Source organism: Lygodium microphyllum, chromosome 24, assembly GCF_053477565.2.
Source record: "Lygodium microphyllum isolate KBCC chromosome 24, Lygodium_microphyllum_v1.1.10, whole genome shotgun sequence".
In the NCBI taxonomy this organism is placed as follows: domain Eukaryota; kingdom Viridiplantae; phylum Streptophyta; class Polypodiopsida; order Schizaeales; family Lygodiaceae; genus Lygodium; species Lygodium microphyllum.
This window is the reverse complement of record NC_141158.1, coordinates 134298153-134311260: the sequence shown is the minus strand read 5'-3', so window position 1 is coordinate 134311260 and position 13108 is coordinate 134298153. Positions and strand designations below refer to the sequence as shown.

At 43.6% G+C, this 13108-nt stretch overlaps 1 protein-coding gene across 1 annotated transcript in view; it reads left to right on the top strand.

Moving 5' to 3' along the window:
* LOC148015682 (dynein-1-alpha heavy chain, flagellar inner arm I1 complex-like) overlaps window positions 1-13108 on the top strand; it is a 338732-nt gene that overhangs the window by 147952 nt on the left and 177672 nt on the right. The window lies entirely within an intron of this gene.

Below are 13108 nucleotides of genomic sequence, written 5' to 3'. Positions count from 1 at the left end.
ACCGCCCCGCCATCCCTCGATCTTTCTCCTCCCCACCATCTTCCCTGCCGACCAGTCCCCCTTGATCCCCACCCAGTACAGGTGATCCCCTGTCCATCCCCCCCTCTTCCCAGAGGAGGGGAGAAGCCCCATATGCTGACATCCTCCACTCACTAGCAGCCTAGTCCCCCCCCCCCCCCCCCACGTAGCTACTAGCTCATCTATCCTTGCCGCCCGTCACACTTTCCCAACACAAGCGCAACTGCTACCGAAGGAGTTCTTTTGTAGCGGTTCATGGTCCTACCTGATAGTTGCGGAGCACGGAGTTTCCACTACCTCTGGAGGTGGGGATCTTCGTGGTACACAAGTCCAGGAGTAGCAAGGTCCATTTACTAGCACCACCGGATGGACCAAACTATGCTTTCTTCCTTCAGACCTCTCACACAGGAGACTCGACGATGACACAAATAGAGGAGGAGGTGAAGAGTCAGGTGGCAGACCACATCTCCCAGTGGATAGGAGAAGGAGGACTAGCACTCTTTTCCTAGCAGTGGCTAGGTTGCATGATGGACATTAACTGGTGGGCTGGTGCCAAGGTCCCACATCTGAGAATCATCTTTCGAGCCCCTCCACAATGGAGAGCACCGATGGATGTGATCAAGTGGATGTGATCAAGTGGCCCCTGGCACAAGTGGCCCGTTTCTACCAGTGTACAGAGTCACGCCTCTTAGCCTAACTGATATATGAGAAAGGACAGGATCGAAGCTCAGCAAAGAAAACCAATAGACAGTAGAGAGTGAACCACGACACCCAATGCAATAGACTGAAAGAGTGTAAACTGAAAATACAAGGTACAACCCTTAAACCTTAGCGTTGTAGGGGGGTGTTCACATCCGAACACGTTAAGTGTCCCTAAGTATGTGTCATAAGCACATACGAAATAATACCATAAGTCTAGGGGAAAAAACCTCTCCTACCGAGAGTAAGAAGTGCCCTAGTGTCCTACTAATCACCACTCCTATGTGAGTGTAGGCGTAAGTGAGGCGTGAGTGAAATACCCAACAAACCCCCACTGGAGTGAAGAGTGATCAAGAGTACAAGGATCATCCGCCACCAAAGGAGATCAAATTTAAAGCATGGAGAAATGCTTCAAATTTCTCACGACGAACAACTTTGGTGAAGATGTCTGCCACATTACTAGTGGTAGCACAATAGACAAGGCTAATATCACCTGCATGTAGCCTCTCTCTGACAAAGTGATAATGCATCTCAATGTGTTTTGCTTATGCATGAAACACTGGGTTCCGTGCTATTGCAATGGCACTCTGATTGTCAGTGAACAAAGGACTAGGCTTCGTAAAAGATACATCCGGATCAGCAAGCAAGCGTCTAATCCATACGTATTCAACTGTGGCAGTGAAAGCTGCCTTGTATTCAGCTTCACATGACGACTAGGCTTCGTAAAAATACATCCGGATCAGCAAGCAAGCGCCTAATCCATACGAATTCAACTGTGGTAGTGAAAGATGCCTTGTATTCAGCTTCACATGACAATGTGGCAACAGTGGACTGTTTCTTGCTAAGCCAAGATATGCAAGACGAGCCAAGAAAGAAACAATTGCCACTAGTGGAGTGACATGAATCATAATCACCAGCCCAATCAGAATCACTATAAGCATGTAACTGTAGTGTTTCCCCCTTGGCATAAAGCAATCCAAGAGATCTAGTACCTTGCAAGTAACGGAAGACACACTTAACAGCTTGCCAATGTGACATGCGTGGCTGATGCATATATCTGCTCAGGTCTGAAACTGCAAACTGTATGTCTGGCCTAGTGTTCCATAAGTAAATAAGACATTCAACTGCTGGAGCATATGTGTGTATATCAAACAAATCATTGTCATCATGTAATGACAGTTTAAGTCCAGTTTCCATTGGTGTACAAACTGGCTTGCAATCCTGTAAGTCAAAATTCTCAAGAAGTTTACCAATGTATCTTGACAGTGATAACCCAATACCTCTAGCATCATGTATGAACTGAATGCCCAAGTAATAATGCAAAGACCCGAAGTCTGACATGTCAAAAGTTTGTTGCAGATTTTGTTTAAATGCTGAAATCTGATCAGCATGTGTCCCTGTAAGCAAGACATCATTAACATAAAGACAAATGATCAGCATGGATCCCCCCTCTTTACATACGTAAAGGGTAGACTCAGATGAGCTGTTTATGAACCCTTGGCTAAGCAAGAAAGCATCTATCTTTGCATACCAAGCTCTAGGAGCTTGTTTCAAACCATACAAAGCTTTTTTCGGCTTGCAGACCAAGTGTTCCAAGCCCTCAACTGCAAAACCAATGGGCTATTGTACATATACTTCCTCATGAAGTTCCCCATGTAAAAATGCAGTTTTAATATCCAACTGATGCACAGTCCATCCATAATGAGCAGCCAAAGCAACCATAGACCCGATGGTCATCATACGGGAAGTAGGAGAAAATGTCTCCTCATAGTCAATACCTTTTTTCTGTGCATAGCCTTGAGCTACAAGCCTTGCCTTGTATTTGTCAATGGATCCATCTGCATTCCGTTTCAGCTTGTAGACCCATTTTGTTCCAATGGCTTTCTTCCCAAATGGCAAAGACACCAAATCCCATGTTTGATTCTTAGTGATAGAATCCAATTCAGCTTTCATTGCTGCCATCCAATGCACACTCTGTTGTGCATCCTCAAAACATTCAGGCTCCTCTTCATCAAGGATGCTTGCTGCCATAACAAACTCCATGGTATGTGCAGTATCATGCATACGAGCTTGCCTTCTAGTACGAGCAGCCATGGGTGCATCCAGATGACTATCTTTCATAGTCTGTAAATACCATCTAGGCATTTGTCTTGCTTCCTGACTGTGCATAAGCTCTTGCTGAATTTCAGTCTCAGCCCTTGAATATTCAGATCAGCCAATGACTGATTTTCTGCATTTTCCAAAGAAGTAGCTGGTTGAACATTGAGTTTACTTGCTGAAACTCTAGCTGAATCACCAAATGTAATGGGCAATAGCCGTTCAAATACATTACAGGCAGCTTGATATGTGTCTAAGCCAGCCAAGGACAATTCTGATTTTTCATCAAATAGTACTTCCCTACTGACAAACACCTTTTAAGAAACAGGATCATAGAGTCTATAGCCTTTGCTCTCACTGCTATATCCCATAAAAATGCATTTAACAACCTTGTTATCCAACTTTTTCCTGAGTACCTTTGGAATATGTGCATATGCAAGGCACCCAAAGGTATGAAAGTGTCCAACAGAAGGTTTCTGGCTGCTCCAAGCCTCAAAAGGTGTAATTTTCTTCAAAGCTTTGGTGGGGCATTTGTTCAAAACATGGCAAGCACACATGACGGCTTCCATCCAGAAACTATGATGCAAGCTCTTTGCCTTCAACATACATCTGGCCATCTCCATGAGTGACCGATTCTTTCTCTCTGCAACCCCATTTTACTATGGAGTATAAGCAGTAGTGTACTAATGGACAATGCTCTTCTGCTTCAAAATGGAATTCAGCATAGAGGACATGTATCCCCCCCCTTGGTCCGAACGGAGAGTCTTAATTTTACAACCAGATTGGTTTTCAACAAGTGCAATAAAAGTCAAGAATGCATCATACACTTTTGACTTTTTGACCAAAGAGTAGACCCGACAAAATCGAGTAAAGTCACCAATAAAAGTCACAAAATAGTAACATCCTCCCAATGACTTTGTCTGCATAGGCCCATATACATCTGAATGCACTAACTGCAACCTAGCTTATTTATCTCCAGTAGAGGTAACCCATCTAGCATCTGCGTATGCTATAAGAGCATCAAGCTACCAAAATTCACATGCCCCATCCTAGCATGCCATAACTTTGCATGTATCATAGCAGGAGTAAGAGTGGATGTCAAACACGCTGACTGATCAACTGAAAGAGCATCCAACTCATATAACCCATGACATAAAGTACTTGTCAAGACCAAAGTCATGTGTTCTTTGTCTCTCACCATGCATCTGTCATCATTAAATGTGATCTGCAATCCACAATGTGCCAAAGAAGAGATAGAGAGCAAATTCTTCTTTATGCCTGGCACAAATAAAGCATCCTCTAGGCGGAGAATAGAGCCATCAATGGCTGTGAGCACAATCTTCCCAATACCTCTAGCAAGGTATGATGCATTGTTGACACACTGTACAGACTTGCCAACTGTAGCTACATGAATAGATGCAAATAAATCTTTGCAAGATGTAATATGCCTAGAAGCACCACTATCAAAAAACGAAGTGCTTGCATCCTCAGTAGAGCTAAATGCTCGATTTGCCCAAGAGGTGTCATAACTGCATGTATGAAAACAAAAATGCCTGTCTGCAACAAAGGACGCGGACTCAGTAGCAGTGGAAGGAGCATAAAAAACAGACATTCTTGACTCTTTTTTCTTCTCTTTGGCAATGCCCTTTCTGCACTCAGTGATGTAGTGACTTGGCTTTTTGCAATAATGGCATTTTTCCTTTTTGGCTTGCGTGCCCCCTTGTTTTTTGTTTACTTGTGATGTGCCAAAAGTTCCAGAACTCTAAAGAGCATTCTTCACTTGGCTGCCTTTGCCCTTTTGTCTAGCCATAAAAGCTTACTCAGAGGCTATAGCATCCACACCACTATTTCTCTGTGTTTGCTCCTCCTCTAGAAGCAAACTGACCAACTAAAGGAAAGTGATTGGCTGTGCGGCAATCCTCATGGTGAGGTTTAAGGCCATATGAAAATCCAAGTACGAAGGAGGTAACGAGTTCAAAGTGGTAGATATCATCTGTGCATCCGAATTTTCATCAACATTCATGAGTTGCTCTCATAAGTCCTGAATTTTGTTCAAGTGATCCTGAATAGAATTACCTTCATCCATTTTCAATGTCTCTAGCTTTTTCTTTAAGAAAGAGATACGAGTCTCATTCTTGCTTGCAAACATCTGCTCCAAAGTTAGCCAAGCTTCTCGTGAAGAAGCTGCTGAGCGAATGTGGGGGATGATTGATCGTTGAACTGCCAATGCAATCAGCGAACAGCGCTTACGCATCCTGTGTATCCCATGCTTTTTGAGCTGTTGTTCTTTGGGGAAGTGACTGAAGTAGAGCAGGCTGAGATGCCCATGGTGTATGTCCTCCTGGAGGAGGAGTAGCTAGAGCCACAACTCCAGGTCGAGCTTCTTCTCCACTGACATAATCCCAAAGATTCTTCGCCACAAGTACATTCTTCATCATGAAGGACCAAAGTGAATAGTTATTTCCATCCAATTTGTCCTCCTAGGATACATAGGTGAAAATATCTCCTCCCTGATTTGCCATGATTTTCAATTACCAAAAAATGCAAAAGAGCAATTTTGAAGCAGGATTACACTGGAAATCTGAAAATTTTCAAAAATTGCAAGAAATAACTTTCTGCAATTAGTGTACAGAGATGCACTCTGTCAAAACTGTCTATTATGCACGCAGTCCAACGTGCAATCAGTGTTTAGCAACACTGTATCAACAAAATCCCCAAAATTTCTTGCCTCAAGTTTGTCAAAACAATCTCTCAGTGACTGTAGGTGTAGTGCGTATGCTAATGTTCCCAGAAAACATAAAAGCCCCAAAATATTTTGATGAATGTATCCAGAAATTGCATTTAATGTGTCCCAGACACGTTTCCTGATTTCTGTGTTTGTGGCGTGGGAACTCCGGCTTCCAGGAATTGTAGGAAATTTAATTTTTTTTTTAAAAAAAACGTATACCACAGAAATCACGTGTTGTCGGGCGGCAGATGTCAGACGGACTGACTTGCGCTTTGAACGGTTGTGTCGACATGGGGACCGTTGGTGTTAACCCTCAAACGAACAAGATGGAAAAGCCGAAAAATCTAAAGCAGAAGACAAGGCTAAGGCAAAAGGAAAACAGAAGACAAAGGCACGCCAAGAAGAATATGGAAACACAAGAAGTACAGAAAAGTACTAAATAAAGGAAAAAGACGCATGGGAAAAAGCACGAGTCTATACTTCTGTAAAAACGCGTAAGGCGCACCATGATTTATTTTAACAGTGCTGAGCTCTCACCCGTGCAATTTGTAAAGGTGGATGGACAGTAGGAAGGAAGCTAAGAAGATAGAAGGAGGATGGGAAAAAGGGCCTAGACCATGGCCGGCCATGCTAAAAAGGAGATAAGGGGATGACCGCCCAAAAGGGATTTAGGGTTTTGTATATAAAGTTGAAAAGTGAACGAGAAGCTCATTCTTGTGTGTGGCCAAAAGTGGCTCTCCTCTTCTTCTTCTTGTTTTTGCTTGCTTGAGCTTGTGCTTGAGAGAGGGAGTGTGAGAGTGTGAGGGAGTGAGTGTGTGAGGGTGAGGGACCGGGGAGGAGAAGCTCTCCATCTTCTCCGCTCTTCTTCTCTTCTCTTCTCTTGTCTTGTCTTGCTCGCGGCAATGGAGCTTGGAGCGTGGAGCTTGAGGATGGAGCTTGCTTGAAGCTTGTACTTGGATCGTGGAGCTATCGGAGTGCACGGGAGAGGAGGTAACTCCATCGGCATGGAGGTAAGCTCACTACACCTATATATGGATGGCGCATCGACTATGTGAGAGGTAGCCATTAGTGCTCGACTTAGAATGCTTGAAGCAATAAGCGGTCTGTGGGTCTTGGCGGTTGAGCGTAAGCTCCCACATTTTGGTTCCACTGCCGGGACCAACGGATTCAAGCCTTGAGCACTTGCGCGCTTCAAATCGAGTATCAAAGTAAGGGTTTTTCCCAAACCGGTGCTTGAGGTAGATAGATAGGAGTGAGGGAGTTTGAAGAGGTATTCGATCTCCTTAGCAAGTAGGTTTTTGGTTTTTTGGATTTGGGAAAGCATGTTGTAGTAGTGTAGGTATTTTTCTTGTGATTTGGATGCATTAGGGTAGGAAAAAACAAAGAAAAACAAGAAAAACAAGCATCAGGGTTTCTGTTGTCATAACAAGGCATGAGGGTTTGATTCGGTTGCCAATTTGCATTTTGGAGTTTATTGGCTATTCCAAGTATATACAACTCTCCCCCTCCATCCATAGCTTTGATCTGGAGGTGTGTGTGATGGCCCCTGACCTGAATCGTGTGATTCGAGCGATTTATCGTTGCACTGGCTAAAGTTGCGCCGCGCTCGGCCCGTCCGAGTGACGACAATTTTGGACCGAGTCCTAGAATCGGCCCTCAGTCCACTACCACTCGAACCACCTGACTCGGACCACTAGACTTGGACGCATTGAAATATTCAGCCCTCGGCCCACTTGACTCGGACACCCTTTGTCCGGCCCGTGCGAATTGACCATTTGGACCAACTTGATATTCGGCCCTTGACCCGGCCCACTCCGCCCACCTGATTCGGCCCTCGGCCCACTCGGCCACTTGACACCCATACTCTGACCGGCGGAATTTGACATTCGGACCAGTTACATTCGGCCCTTGACCATTTGGACGGGCCGAATCGAACATTCGGCCCCTGCAAGTCGGACCTATTGGGCTGAATTTAGATTTTTTCAAAATTTAACCTGTAGACCTTGAAACTGACTGAGAGACCATATAGAGCCAAAACCACATCATAGATCTATCACTGGGTTGAAATCTAGAGCAAATAGTTCAAAACTTGGCTATAAACGGTCCTTCAAATCGCGCATGGCATTTACCGTAACGGCCGTGCGGGCCCGGGGGGACTGCATCTAGTCAAAGCAGAAATCAACAACATCAAGCTACAACTGCGAGGGTGACTAGATATGACAGTCCTAAAGATAGATGCATCTTGCATAGCACTGTACAGATGATCCAAGACATCAGTGGAGAATCCACATCTGGTCGTATAGTTGGGGACTTAAGGGCGTTTGTCAGAAGGCTTAAATTTATAAGCCAAGACCCGAAAGATAAAGACATAGTACCGCCTGCTTATCTTAGGGTCAAACTCACTGCAAAAAGAGAGCATACTGTCAATGCTCTCATCGATGAAGGGGCAGATTTAATATCTTGACCTATGAAGCATGGACTCTACTAGGCTAACCAGAGCTCACACCGACTAATGCAACTCTTAGTCCTTACGGGGGACACCCACAAGCACTTATAGGGAAGTGCAAAATCCTTGTAACTACTGAAACGGAAAGCTTGCCTATCCTCTTCCATGTTCCTCCAAATGGTGTTAATTATGGAAAAGAAACCCTCTTAGGAAGACCCTTCATAAGGGCTACAAAGTGTGAGGCCGATTATGTAGCACAAAGGATACACTTGACACTACCGGGTGTAAGGATAGTCACAACCTTTAGCAAGGGTGACCTCATTGAACCTCGAGGAAAAGGCAAGGAAGGTGTTGACATAATAGTCAAGTCTACTAACAAGAGCAAGGACTTGTTGAAAGAGTTGATACAAGCACAAGTTGAACAACGAGAACTAGTGAATGAGGCCATGCTTGAAACAAGAAGGTCAGGAGACGATGCCAAGGGTTGGCTTTGGACTTACAAATATAGTAGAAGACCCCAAAAGAAGCCCAAGCCTGATAGACGAAGGCATCGATGGAGAGCTAGCACAATGCAGCAATGGATACCCAAAGTACTGCTACGTGCACAAGGATATTACGCAGGTAACCGATGGATTTGGGTACCAAAACCCCCTGCTAAACCTCCTCTGTCGGCCGAAGGCCAAAACGTATCAAGAGCAAAGAAGCGTAGGAGGAAGTCTAAACAAAAAGCCAAGTCTCGAGCCAAAAACATTGGAGTGATTGAGCCCCTCACTATCGAGATCAAGAAACCAAACGGAACTAATCGAAGGGTAGATCCTCAGCCTAGCATGCTTGACAAGTAGATATTAGATGTAATTGTTGAGACGCAAAAGCCACTAGTGCCCAAGGAGCCTTTGATTTCCCAAGTGGATAACAAGCGTCATAGGCACAACATTGCTCAGGGCAAGGCTAAATGCTCAACAAGGCAAATGGCAGAATCATCTAACAACCACGAGCAAATCTTCCAACTAGTGTCAAGTCCACCTAAGAGTCCCAGATGTCCTACACCCTCTTTTCGTAAACGGACACAGGAAGCACAACAAAAATCATCAAGTGCAGCTACTCAATCTCAATCTCTACCTACATCTGAGCTTTCAAATGTCCAAGAGGCGGAACATGACACCACCCTTAGCTCTTAACCTAAGGATATGCCTGTGCAATCCACCATGGCTAGCTCAACTGATGCTCGATCTACACAAGTGAATGCTCTAAGGGCAACCAAATACACGACCACTTCCGATCGGCCCACCATTGCACACAAACCATCCTCATGGATGAAAATCCTGTCTACTAGCAGAAATTGGCTACTAGTATCTCTGCCTCATAAAGTTTGTTACATCTTTGAAAAATTGGCTACTAGCAAAAAGCTCCCAGGTAATATATCTGAGATTGGGTTCTACTTAATGGAAGATTTTGCAAGCTACACTAGTCATGTTGCCTCACTTGATCATAGACAATGATTCGGGGTCTCTAGGCATTGCTACACATAGCAATGACAGACTTTCTTCTACTATGTCTAGTCCAATCAAGATGATTCTTATGACCATCTGAGATATTACTTTTTGTTGGTGTTTCTTTTCAGGCTACATATCTCACTTATGCCACTCAGTCCAAATTTCCTCTTGTCCAGTTTAAATTCGGAGATCCTTGAGCTAAAGTGGCTTAAGTAAATGGATGTGGAGATTCATGTCCAGTTCGAACAGATCCAAAGATTCTTGAGCTACAATGACTAGCAAACCATGAAACATAAGTGTCATTTGGTGACACTAGAGAAGTGGCGTTTAATGCTACCGGATACTCGAAGTACCTGTGCGGCATAACTTTAGCAACTTTGGCCTTTAACATCCCATGATTTCCTCGGGTTCCATGCTCACAAATTTACTATAACCCAATTACACCTCACGTGTGCAACATTTACTTAACCATGTGATTAAAAATTAATCCACATGTTAAGTGAGGTTTCAAAAATACATGTCCTCATGACAGCCCTTCCATGGGTGGTAATTCCCTAATTACAACATAGTTACAACAGTGATATTTATTATAAAACTGAGAAATGCAAATTAACCTACAATCTTGGACAATGGACACCCTGTTGGCTCTAAAACGGACGCCCCTTTCGGTATTTATTTAACTTAATTGAAGAAGAAGTTGATGTACAATGGGATTCTTCCAATTCCTTTCGATATTCTGACACCCCTTGTTGTCCAAAATGACCAGCAAGTCTTCAATCTGATTTGTCCCTTGATTTGGGCTATCAATTGGCCTTGACCCAGTTTGATGGAGATGGAAAATGCCCCAAATTCATTGATTTGATGGTTTCTCCACTTGAATTTGACTAAAGATAGCTTCGGTCCTGTTGAATCGAAGTCTTGGAGCTTCCAATTTCTAGCACGCTTCCCAAGGCTGTTGTAAACCCTAATTTCTGTTGCAGATTAGGGTTCACAGTAGAGAAATCTGAAATTTCCCAGTCTCTGGTGATCTCAATGAAAATTAACCTTCGGAGGAAGGCTGTAAAAAGGATGGAGATGAGAGAGTGGTGAGGAGAGAGAAAATTCACACTTCTTCGTGAAGAAGTGAAGAAAATCTATCATTTACTGCTATTGCCCTCTCTCAACGTCTTGTAGATGCAAAGAACTGAAGAAAAATGGTCATTTACTGCTGTTGCCTTGTCTCAACCACCCGTAGATGCTGTCACCTGCTGCTAATTGGTCTTATCCTACCCCTAGCTACATCAGAAGGTTCTACAAATCAAACCAGTAACAACTCCTCCCTCTCTCTTGCATATAAGTTTAGGTTATTAGGGATAGAATGGTATCCATGCGTTCTAAGGAAAGAAAATCTGGATGGCTACTCCACTCAGACTTCCTCCTCTAGATAACTACTCAAAAAGGCACTTTTGACATCCATCTAGTAGGTTGAGCAACTATGGTAGCAGCTTGCACAATGAATAAACGGAAAGATGCCAACCACGTAGTAGGGGAGCAAAGGTCTCTTCATAGTCAATACCTTTCTTTTGTTGAAACCCTTGCATAACAAGGCGAGCCTTGTACTTGTCTAAAGTTCCATCAGCCTTAAGCTTGGTCCTAAAAATGGACTTGGTTTTAATGATTATCCTGTGACCTGGATAAGCCACAAAGATCCAAGTCTCATTCCAGTCATTACTCTCTAGCTCCTTTTCCATGGCCTCTTGCCATTGGGGGTGCTCAAGAGTCTCCTGCCAACTTTGCGGCTCAGAATGCACTATATAGTCAATTGTAAACAACGATGTAAACGAAGCTTGAGGGTCAAGCCGAGCATATCTTCTAGGGCTCTCTAGAGTGGAATCCGATGGGAGGATCCGTGAATCCTACATGGTCTACTGGTACCAATGAGGTAATGGGTCTCACAAAGGGAGCTTGAAAGCTAAGAATCTACAGGAAGGTCAGGAGGGGCTAGTAGGCGCAGCTCAGAAGGCACAATCTCTGATGGTGTATCTTGAGAAACTAGCTTGGAGTTTGGTGTAACAGTGCACAATGTCCCTCTCTCATCAAAAATTACCTCTCTGTGTATGATCACCTTGTTTGTCTGAGGATCAAACAAACAATAGTCCTTCACCTTGGAATAGTATCCTACAAAAATCAAGAGATTATCTTGGAAAGTGACCTTTCCTATCCTATCATCAGGAGTATGCATGTAAGCACAACACCCAAAGACTCTAAAGTGGGAAACTACAAGCCAAGAGTTAAAGAATACCTAATACAAACAATAGTCCTTCACCTTGGAATAGTATCCTGCAAAAATCAAGAGATTATCTTGGAAAGTGAGCTTTCCTATCCTATCATTAGGAGTATGCATGTAAGCACGACACCCGAAGACTCTAAAGTGGGAAACTACAAGCCAAGATTTAAAGAATACCTAATACAAGGTCATCTAAGAGACTGCCCAAGTGAAGCACCGGTAGAGGATGTACACTGAAGTGCTAGTAGCCTTGACCAAAAGGCATTCAAGGAGCTCTGCTGCAAACAACATAGAGTATGCCATGTTCATAATTGTCCAATTTCTATGCTCTATGACTCTATTCAAAGAAAGGGTGGTGATAGATGCCATGCTCCTCTAGAAACTCACCACCACTATCACTTCTCATGCAACCAACATGACAACCAATCAGGTTATGTACCAAAGGCACCCATGCAGAAAAGTAGGTGAATGTGTCTGATTTATGCAGTGGATGTCAGCCCGCAATAATGCTGGTGTGAACTAGCAATGTGGTGGGGCTGGTGGCAGCACGGGCCTGAATGAGACGTGACAATGTATCATGTACCACCCCTTGCAGCCAAGAAAGGACCATGAAGAGGCATGAGATAATTTAAGAGAAAAGCCCACCCAAACGTTTACATGTAAGTCATATTTTTGGGCATGCAACATGTACCATCTATCAAACCTATCCCAATAGCTATTGAATTATTGGGACAATAAGTGAATCCCATTATACTTGGCTGCAAAATTTTTCAAAGATCCATTACATGCAATACATTGCTATAGTTCAGCTCGAAGTATATGTGAGCTATGAGTAGTATCGTCATCATGAGGAGGAAATTATTAAAATCCCCAAATATGAGAGCTTTGTTACCGGTACTGTCTCATAAAATCCCATATTTGACACAATGCACCAATGTTTGAGAAGCATCCGCTCCAGTGAATTCATATCTTGCAGCCGGTAACATGCATTGGATAAACATCCATCAGCCTTGCTGATCATTCCCCGCCACAAAAGGCTGGAAGTCATGTCTGACCAACATGACAACACCGAAATGCTATCAAGACTCCACATAAAATATGTTGTATGCAGCAAAGAAACCACGCTGTCCAACCAACCAATGTTGACTATGTGCTTGTAGACAAAACACATCTGGATGCACAATATGTACCTAATGCCAAAGTGGCCCATGCGAACTGGAAAACACACACATTCCACACAACCAAACAACCACACACAGACGTCAACACACACACACACACATGCATGCACACAAATCTCATCTCATCACAGGCACAAAGGTACATCAAAGCCACCATCCTCAATCAATAGTAGAAATTGC